Raw genomic sequence first — 10,686 nt, 5'->3', positions numbered from 1 at the left:
TATTTCCACGATATTTTTAGAAAAATAATATCCAAGTAATTTTCGCAGGCAAAATATTCAAAAAACAATAAACGCATTAATGCAAAAATCAGTTTTACTTCCTTTTTCGATTCCGCGATTGTAATGAAATCGTATAATGAGAAAAATTAATAAAATCGCTTTATTATTAATTAATAATTTTTCTTATTGTACTTAATTAATTAAGAAAATATTAAATATTAAAAAATACAGTATTTTTAAAGTTAAAATAAGATTAAACTAACAAAAACCAAAAGCAAAGTGATGGAGAGATAGGACGCGCTTGTATATTGATGACGTAATACACGTAACTGAGGAGCGAACGAAAAGAACCGAGTCGAATTAATTAAGTCGGAAAAAAGAAAGTATGCATTATAATCGAGAAAATGCGAGTATTGTGTTAATCTTTAAAATATTGGTGTTAAATCTGTCTTATAATATCATGACGACTCTTGTAAATCGGGTTATTCGATAAGAATAAAATACAATACCAATATAGCCCTATCGTTGAAAAAATTCGCTTATTTTTGCTCGCCTCGAGTTTTGCTTAGTAGAAATGGCTAAAAAGTACGCAAAATACGTACGGAAATACGGTATTACATCACCATCTGTATTGGACGACCACCTGTCTAAAAGACCACTTTTTGAAGGAACCGTGGGTGGTCGCCATAAACAGGTTTTACTGTATATTCATATTTTGGACAAAACGGTATAGGCCTACTCTCGAAATCAGATAACTGATATTTTGTCATAAATAGTACGATAAACTTCGTAAAATGCAGATACGATGTCTGAAATTTGTCGTATCTAACTACTTCGCGAGAATATGACATTATAACTAATGACACTTTCACGAATCGGGCCTTATGCAGACACCAGGTTGAAACATGAGACACAGCAAACTGAAGAGAATAACATCTAATTAGTATAAAAATAACTTCAAAAAATTTTTAATATACATTCCATTGTTTACATCCGTCATAACAAATCATTATCACTGTTGAATAGAATAGTTTTTTTGCATCCTACACTACATAAGCAATTCAATAGGCAGTTTAACTAACAAGTAAATCTAAAAAAAAAACTATAGTTTAAGAGAAACAGCTATTTGGGTACGAACTGAAGAGGAATTAGTTGATTACAATAAACCAATTTCTGATGAGAATTTTTAAATCATACTCATCATAAGTTTGTCCAGACCCACAATGGGAACGACCAAGTAGTAAGGAACTCGCTTAGGCCATCCAGTTGTCATTATGGGTCTTTCAAACTTTCTATTATGGATGAATAGATAATGGAATAGGACAATGCAACACATGACTGATATGCCAATGCGCGCCTCCAGAGGAGGATTTTCTACTGAAAACTTGCCCCTATTCAGCTAGACTTGCAAGGAAACCCGGAAAACTCCACGTAGCCAGCTCGAAGATACGACACGAACCCGCGACTAAGCCGTGTTCGGTAGCTTTACCCACTCGGCTATACTCATTGGCGTGCCTGACAAAAAATTTTGGGATTCTTGAGATTCGATGGCGTGTTATAGCTACATGGGAATCAGGCAAATTTAAATTAGGAGGTCTCGTGTACAGAGTTGACTTCAGATATTTTTCTTCGGAAAAAAGTATTTGGGGGAAATCCTCGGAATTCTTCTTCTTCGTTTGGTTGGACGCTAGCTATTTGGCTATTGCGTCCTGTAGATGTTATATATTAGACATTGTGGTGACGACCTCCAGTAGTTTCAGACTTTTTATATAATCCTCGGTATTTTCGTTCGTCTTTTCAACGATACCTCTAGATTAATGTAGCAGTCTACAGCTCTGGGAACCCAGAATAGAATCCGGACGGATCGAAATACCCAGGAATTTTTCGAGGGTGTTCCATCCGGATTTATGAAGTCTCATCCCTCATCTCCCGGCCGCCCCATTGTGGGCCTGGCCGAATCCATAACGGGCTTGTTAAAAAGGCTTTCTTAATTACTCACTGGGCAGAAAGAGTTTATGAAGAAAGTATGTTAATGTAATGGAATATTCGGAATTAACTTTTCCTACGAAAAAGTTCTTCCGAATTTTGTAAATGTTGCGTCTCTTACCAATGTCCCAAGTTTTATTACTTTCCTAAATAATATTGGCAATGCTTAAAACGATATTTATGACTCGAAGTGTTCTAGAGTAATTTCAACCTCTCAGGGTAATGTTTAAGGTAGTCTTATATTTATGGTAAATCTAGGGTAAAAGTGTCCTGTGATCTAATGCTATTACCCATCGCGTCACAAGTTTCGCCGTAAAAAGTTTTATCCTAAAACCGTTTTGTTTTCCCCTATCTGGATGATTTTAGGATAGGACAACAGAAGCTAAAAAAATAAAGTAGATTGGTGCTAAGTACACGATGTACACTGTATATTACACTCGAATAGGATTTCGCTTTTCTGAACCTTCGTGCCATTGGACCATTGGCACTCTCCATGTCAGATGTAAATTAATACCTTTGATAAAGCCTCAAAATCCTAAGACATTTTAGTTTTTAAAAACATTGAATTAGGAATTGTTCTGATNGACGAATGGTCATTAAATTAAAATTAAACAAAAAGTATTTCACATAAAATTAATAATGAGGTATATTGTTGCTTACACTTACCTGTTTTTTTTTTTTTTTTTTTTTTTAATCCGAACATGAGCTCGGAGTTTTCTCAATTTAGGATAATCTAGGGCAAAACGAAGGCGGCAGCACTGGATTCGAATCAATTTTAAAATCTACCCTAATACAATTAAGCGTCTTTAGATGAAATTTAATAAAGAGCCGTTTTAAAATAGCCACGTTAGAGTAGGCCGGATGGCCGAGCGGTCAAGGTGGCAGCCCACCGCTCTGGGGGACCCGGGTTCGAATCCGAACGGATCGAAAAATCTCCAGGAATCTTTCGAGAGGTGGTCCGATCGGATATGTCGGGCTCCGCCTCCCACCACCCGGCAGCCCCATTGTGGGCCTAGCCGAACCCAAAATAGGCTTGCAAAATAGAGGCCCTCTTAGTGCCCACAGGGTGGAAAGAGTTAAAAGAAAAGCCACGTTAGAGTGCCGATGTTTTAAGATTAATATCAATTAAGATTCCAAAATAATTCAGCTGTTATGAAATTTTAATTAAAATTATATTAATGCTTCCCTTTGTTACCTTTTGATATATTTTACTTTACATTAAATAATAATTTATCTTTTTCAAAATATTTCTCCTGTTAAAAAAATGTACGGTATAAAAGTCAAACTTTTCGGCTCGGCGTTCAAGATAAGCGAAGAGTAAACGTTACAGAATTTATTGTTTTTTTTTTTTTAAATATCTATTTTAAATAAATTTAAATTTATTTACAATATATTTTAATACAGAAACAATTTTAAAGCATTAATTGATAATAAAATACAATTTTTGTTACAAATGTTTGTAAGATTATTTGTTCGCCCCTGATTTCATTTTGTAGTCCCCGTTTTGTTACGTTGTTTGGTCGATTGATATTGTGGGGTGCTTGATTTAAGCATTTCCATTTAAATTTTGGCATTTCGTTTGTATTTGAGTAATTGTTAATTACTATTGTTTATAAAAATTGGACTTATTCTATCAGCTGAACGGTGAGAAAATTTCATATTTTGATTTTTTTTTTATTACTAAAGCTAACGTATATACGATGACGAAAGTACTAATTAATTGCTTCGAAACGTAAGAATAGTACGAAAACGAGATGAAATCTTAAGTGACAATCTTATTTCGATCATTAACTTAAAGTTTTAGTTGTTATTACGGTTAAATTTACGTTATATTGATTGATTTTCGATTAAGAACAACAGTTTTTAAGATGGCGGAAACGCATGCGTAATGTGTATTATTTCTTTACTTTTTTAAAGATGTGATCCGGAAGTTTTACGTTCTTTGTTTCTGATAAATTTTAAAAAATTTCGAACGGTTAATTTTTTACATTAAAACAATATTTATATTAATAAATGTAAATCGATTTTAATTTCTAGTTAGTTTATTTCGTGAATTACATGTCGATTGTAAAATCGAAATGAATAATTTTAAATATAAAAATAAAAGTAAAGAAGTTATTTTTATGGATTTCGTTTATATGCTTTAACAAGACCAAAATTTAAGTTAAATCATTATATCATTGGTTCGTAATGAAATTAATATATGTATCTTGTGGTTCTTGCCATTAATTTAAATATATTGTTGATCAGTAATTTCTTTTTTTCAAAATTTAGAATTTAGGTAGGTTACTTTAGGTAATTTATATATGCGTATGTAGTAATTATAAGAACAGTAATTGATGAAAAAAATGAAACTGCATCATTTTTATACAAACAATTTTTCCTATTTTCTTTAAGAAATGTTCCAACTTTAGCATTCGTAACTCATCAAATGTTCTAATTTCTGTGTTAGTAACCATTGTTGTTGTCTTCTATCTTTCTTTTTCAAACTATAAATTCCACGTACATACATACATACATACATACATACATACATACACATTAACATACTTGGTTAAATACTTGGGTAGAACATACTTTAACAAAAGTATGTTATACCCAAATATTTTACTATGGAGTATTAAAAAAGAGACATTTTTACATAAAATGCTAAATTCATGAAAATAAGTGAAATAAAATAAGTAACGAAATCAAAAATAAAACTATGAAAGGAATCCAAAAAACTTATGGCATTAATAGCATAGGTATAGAATGTGTGTATTTTCAATGGTGGATTACCATTTTCATTAGGTAGATGATTCACAAATAGAACACATGGTTTTTGAATTCCAAGTAGAAATTTGAAAAGAGAACAAACTTTTAAAATATCAGTGTGCAAGTTTTTAAATTATAGAACAAAATTAGTGGAAAGTACACAACAAAAGTAAAAATTTATTTGTGCTACTTGGACGACATCTTGATTGTTTGGGATTGCGTGAAGATTTGGTAGCTTTTGTTTATTATTTTTTTCACCCTCTATAGATTTCATATTGGAATGGGAAGATCGTGATGGTTCAATTTCCTTTTTGGACCTATACTTATATAAAGCACCAACTGGGCTATATTTTGGTGTTTTCCTTAAATTTAAAGTAATTCCTGTAGTTATTCCTTCAACATCCTTTTAACTATCTAATGTTAATACTGCTGTAATTGCCTGAAATGTTCATGTATTTGTGTCCCTCCTTGTATTGCTTAAAGAATTTGGATATGTTAGTAATGCAATTAGAAGAGTGGACTATACTCTAGCAAAATTCAATCACCTTTGTGCTAGAATCCCAAGGACATTATTTCCACCTTTTGCTATGTTTGTCAAGAAGGATATGGTATGGATATGTACAAATTTCCATTCTGTACTTATTTTGTTGAATCTTGTTTCCTTTTTTAAGAAATATTCTTTTTTAGTATCCTTATGCAAAGTCTTGGGTAATGATAAAAGCATGAGAAGTCTGGTTTAGGAGATTCTGTTAAAGCAAGGTCAGATAATTTTCAGTTTTTCTTATTTAGGAGTAAGTTGAAAACATTAAAGATGATAATTTTGATGACTGCTCGACTAATTTTGAGATTGATGGAGATTTTACTATCTGTATTATCTTTTATGCACCAGTACAGTAGATTCCTACAACATGGGTTCATATAATATGGATTCGTATAACATGGCGAAAAAATTGCAATCATATTTGTATAAACATGCTAAAAGAGACTCGTATAATATGGTAAAATGTCATCACCAACTCGTGTTGTGACAGGATTGGTTGAATCTAGACCAATAGCGGATATTGCACAAACTGTTGAGTTTAAATGAGCAGTGGACCTACTAAAAACCATTTATTATTTAACGGCCATTAAAATTATATTTCTATTAATGATGTCTCCAAAGTTCAGCAAATTTTTCGCAGAAAAATAACTTATTAGAAAACGCGCCCACCGTTCAATATGCCACTCCACAATGAAAACAAGCTTAAGCAATGGCATTGTTGAACGGTGCACACTCGGTAAGTAATCCTACAATTTTTTGTTTATAGCATGGTTTATATGGATTATTTTCAAAAAATTATACATGTTTTGGAAATGTTGAGTCAAATTAGTCTAGAATTGATTAATTTTATGGAAGAAAACCTTTCAAACAGCTTTAGTCCCTAAACTGCACATGTGCCAGGCTGTGATTGGCTCATGTATTTAATTAAGTGACTCGTAAAACACGGAATTTATATAAAACAGAATGTATCTACCATGTTATAGGGGTGGTCTACTGTATAGAGAATGAAGTGTATTATTTATTTGGGAAACTTTATATGTAGATGAAATTCTTTTTAATTTAATTTAATTATTGTTAATTCAGATAGTTGAAATCGTGTTAGTTCATAACTACTGTTTGTCTACATGCTACTAAAGATCAAAATGTAGTTTTTCATTGTAAATATTTTCACAAGTTGAAATCAAAATTTTCACAAAAAAAACTATAACTATAATAAAAACACAAGAACACTACTTACATTCTGCAAAATAAAAGTCTGAAAAAATCAACAATGTACTGAGTATGGCATGGATTAGACTGACCTGAGTACACTAAAAAATGAACAATCATATGGCTGAGAGTAAAGCTCTTCAAGAGCTGGCTAGTATTTAGATTATAAAAATGTTGTTATATTGAGGGTTAAGTACTATATTTACCACTTTAAACTCTGATCTTACCTTCTTTATGATAAATTAAATAAAATCTAGAGAATAACTAAATTTGAGACAAAACAATCTAGATTTATATCACTTATCTAATAGCCTAAATCTCAAATCTAGTGGCAAACAATACAGTCTAGATTTAGATGAGAAAAATAAATTCTAAAATGACAATCCTGCCCAGCACCTGGTATAGACTTCAATGTGTAGACTTAAAGTAAAATGGCAGTCAGTAGTACCTGTTGCTGCCACCAAGATCACTGTATCAAAATTCAGCTACTCTAGTATATTCTAGCTTGTTGAGCATAACATAGTTTAGTCCTAATGAGAGCTATAGTTTTATTTCTGTATTTTATTATTATGATACATTTTCATTTCAAAAAATGGAAAGTTTTTAGATATAAAAATTTTTACTTTTATGTTTTCCACTAATTTTTGTATTTTGTTCTGTACTTTAAAAGTTTATTCTTTTTGAATTTTTATTTGAAATTTGAAAATTTCATGATCTATTTTCGAATCATTGCTGGATGAAGATGATTATATAATGCTCATTGAAAGTACTAGTATATTCTATGAGTAAATAAAGTTATTTTAATGCTGAGTTTTTTTTTGTATTCATTTTATTATACTTTTTGGTAACAGGTGCACTCCCAAGATTTGCAAAAGTAAAATTCTGTGAATAGTTCAACATATGTAATAGCAATATCAAAAGAGCTCAGCAATTAAATAAGCAGAAACAAAACACCTTTTTTGCCGAGAAATACATCTAATTGTAAAAAACAAACATTTTCAGCCCAATTAACAGGCCATCTTCAGGTCGAAAATGAAACGTAAATGTTCCATGAATAGAACATAAAAATTTTTATGCTCTATTCATGAAACATTTACGTTCCATTAAAATGATATTTATGATTCGAAGTGTTCTACGATAATTTCAACCTCTCAGGGTAATGTTTAAGGTAGTCTAGGGTAAAAGTGTCCTGTGATTTGATGCTATTACCCATCGCGTCACAAGTTTCGCCGTAAAAAGTTTTATCCTAAAACCGTTTTGTTTTCCCCTATCTGGATGATTTTAGGATAGGACAACAGAAGCTAAAAAAATAAAGTAGATTGGTGCTAAGTACACGGTGTACACTGTATATTACACTCGAATAGGATTTCGCTTTTCTCATCTGACATGGAGAGTGCCATTGACTATTGGCACTCTCCATGTCAGATGTAAATTCAGTGGCGTAGCGTAGTGGGGGCGGCAGGGATGGCCCGCCCCGGGTGGCACTTTTTAGGGAATGGCAAAATTTCACAATAAATAATAATAATATCTTGTAAAAATTTGAACTGTTTTATTTTATATTTTCGTTGCATCTACAATTTGGACCGCTTGAAATGAGAACGGAATGGTGTTACCATCCGGACAGTGCGTGAATCGACTCGCTGTCTGGGTGAATTATTAATTTCACCTGGGGATATGGTGCGCAAACAAACGTTTTTAGCCCAATTAAATTAACAGGCCATTTTCAGGTCGAAAATGAAAATGGAACGTAAATGTTTCATGAATAGAACATAAAAATTTTTATGTTTTATTCATGGCCTGTTAATTGGGCTGAAAATGTTTGTTTTTTACAATTATATGTATTTCTCAGCAAAAAAGATGTTTTGTTTCTGTTTATAAGTAATAACTACAAATAGAGTAATTGGTTTGATTATTATTGTTGTTTTTATCAAATAATTTTGATTTCAAAATTAGAAGTGACTATAAAATGTAGTGAGATTTGATAGCTGATAATTTTCTTTTATTTTCTAAATAAAAATTAAATATAAAATAAATATTTTTATATACTGTAATATTTTGATATTAATTTTATGATTGAATCAATATTTTGGATTATAATTTTCATAGACTAAAAAATTCTTTGCAAATTTGAGCCATTGAAACCAATATTTGAGAAATACTGAGATACAAGATATGCTTAAAAAGTTTCAGAAATGGATAAAAAGAACTTAACACAGGATATAAAGAAATTAATATTTTTCAGAATAATCATGGAGAGCTTACACATTTTTTCTCCAAAAAATTTTCTAATCAGCTTCTTTCAGGAATTAGATAAAGTAAGTCATTTTCCTGATTTAACTTCTAATGACTTTATCAAATGTTGAAAAATTTTAAAAATTTAGTTTTTCAACAGAACCCATAAAAGACAAAGAAATTTTACAATTCCTGAAAGAAGCAGATTTTTCTAAATGTTTACTGAATTGGAGAATTTGTTACAGAAAGTGTATTGAAGTTCAGCATTTTTTTGTGAAATATTAAATAATTTTTTCATATTCTAAAATGTTAATTTTCTGGTTAGACCCATTACTGGAACTCAATGAAACACGAAATACTTGATTCTAACATTTTCAGTCTAATTTATAGACCATTGTCAGGATTCTTTATTAATAAATCATTAATGCCTAAGATGGAGAAGAAATATTTCTTATAGCCATAGCCTCCTTCCATAAAATTTTGAATTGATTTTGGTTAGTGAAACATGCTGAAGCCAAATTACATTTGATAATGTGGTGTTTGTGTTTCCAGGTTAACTGTTCTAAGTTCCTAGTGGTGTAAACAATGTACAGTACACTGTTTTCAGCCCTAAATTTTTTAGCTTAGCTTTGACTTTGTAGACATTAGTTATGCATTTTTCTGGAACTTTATTTATTATTAGTAATCTATACATATTTTGGTTCTTTTTATAAACTTTCCTCTTGACTTTTTTTTACTCTAGTCAATTCACTAGTAATCATCTTCAAAGAGGATAAGAATATAAATTTAGTGAAGCTTTTGCCACTTGGAAACAAAGTGATAAAAATAAATGAGATTGTGAATCAAGTTCTTGTTGTATTGCAGTGATGCTATTTTTTTTAATTTGATTAAGTTTTGTATGTCTTGAATCAAAATACATATTGGGTTTATTAAATCAATGCTCTGAAGGCTGATAATTTGTAATAAGATAGATCATGTGAAGAGGCAGGAATGTATAATGGGTAGGAAGTTGGTTTAACATAAATGTTAGTGTAGATTTGTCCTTCTGCAAGTGTTAATGAGCTGTATAGAAAGTGGACTGTTATATTACTCTTTTGTTATAATTTCAGATGTAGTATGTACTGTACATATAAGTTGTTGATAGAACTGACAAAATTATTTGTGCAGTTATGACTTTGATGCTTTGAATAAGATTTGTATCTTAAAAGTTGGATTTTCTTTCAGCAATTAGGATGATTAAAGTTTTGCAGTAGCTATTGAAATGATGTGGAGACAAGTATCTAATGAAAACAGCAGGCTTTACCATCACTTCAAATCATTACATCAACATTCTCTGACATCCCAAGTTATTTCACAAGCCAATGTACAAAAACAATTGTTTAGTTACTTTATAGATGCAAGAAAGAGGTTGATAATGATGATGACTTTGTCCCAAATGGCATCTGTTATAGAGCCACTAATAGAATAATATAGACAAGTCATGGACTACATCTAGTGACAAACTCAAGCAGTTTTGTCACTAGAAAAGACAGCGTACAAAGCTAGCACAACATTTAATTATAAGAAGCAGATTATTACAGTAGATTCTATTGTAAAAAACACAACTGTTTTTTAAACTAAATTTTGGATTTTTAAAAAAATTATATTGACATTTAGAATGATTTATCACTTATTTTAATGTGTCATATTACTATTTTTTGCATAGTATATGTGTTATATATGTAAATAAAAAATAGTGCAGACTACATTTAACCTGTCCTACATTGTTCCCGAAAATATTCGTGTTGATCTGCGTGGGCAATCTCGAATATTTTCGTGTTTACATCGGAACATTTTTGATGCTAGATGTCGCTATGCATCACAATTTTTATATTAAAACAAACTTTTAAAATATAATTTTTTTTGTTTCTATATTATTCAATATATTTATTTTGTTTGTGAAACATAAAAAAATAATTTTTTAC

The 10,686-nt window shown here is 30.7% G+C and overlaps 1 protein-coding gene across 7 annotated transcripts in view; it reads left to right on the top strand.

The window, feature by feature from the left end:
- The first annotated feature begins 3,470 nt into the window (after positions 1-3,470).
- LOC111621974 (RNA-binding protein 39-like) overlaps positions 3,471-10,686 on the top strand; it is a 148,204-nt gene continuing 140,988 nt past the window's right edge. For all 7 annotated transcript variants that reach the window (XM_023364252.1, XM_023364244.1, XM_023364239.1 and 4 more), the window contains exon 1: positions 3,471-3,630. The gene's annotated coding sequence lies outside the window, so the exon portion shown is untranslated. The remainder of the gene's footprint in view (positions 3,631-10,686) is intronic.

The sequence above is a fragment of the Centruroides sculpturatus genome, unplaced genomic scaffold, assembly GCF_000671375.1.
Source record: "Centruroides sculpturatus isolate CEXI.00-Female unplaced genomic scaffold, Cexi_2.0 scaffold82, whole genome shotgun sequence".
Lineage (NCBI taxonomy): Eukaryota > Metazoa > Arthropoda > Arachnida > Scorpiones > Buthidae > Centruroides > Centruroides sculpturatus.
This window is presented reverse-complemented; position numbering and strand designations above follow the sequence as displayed.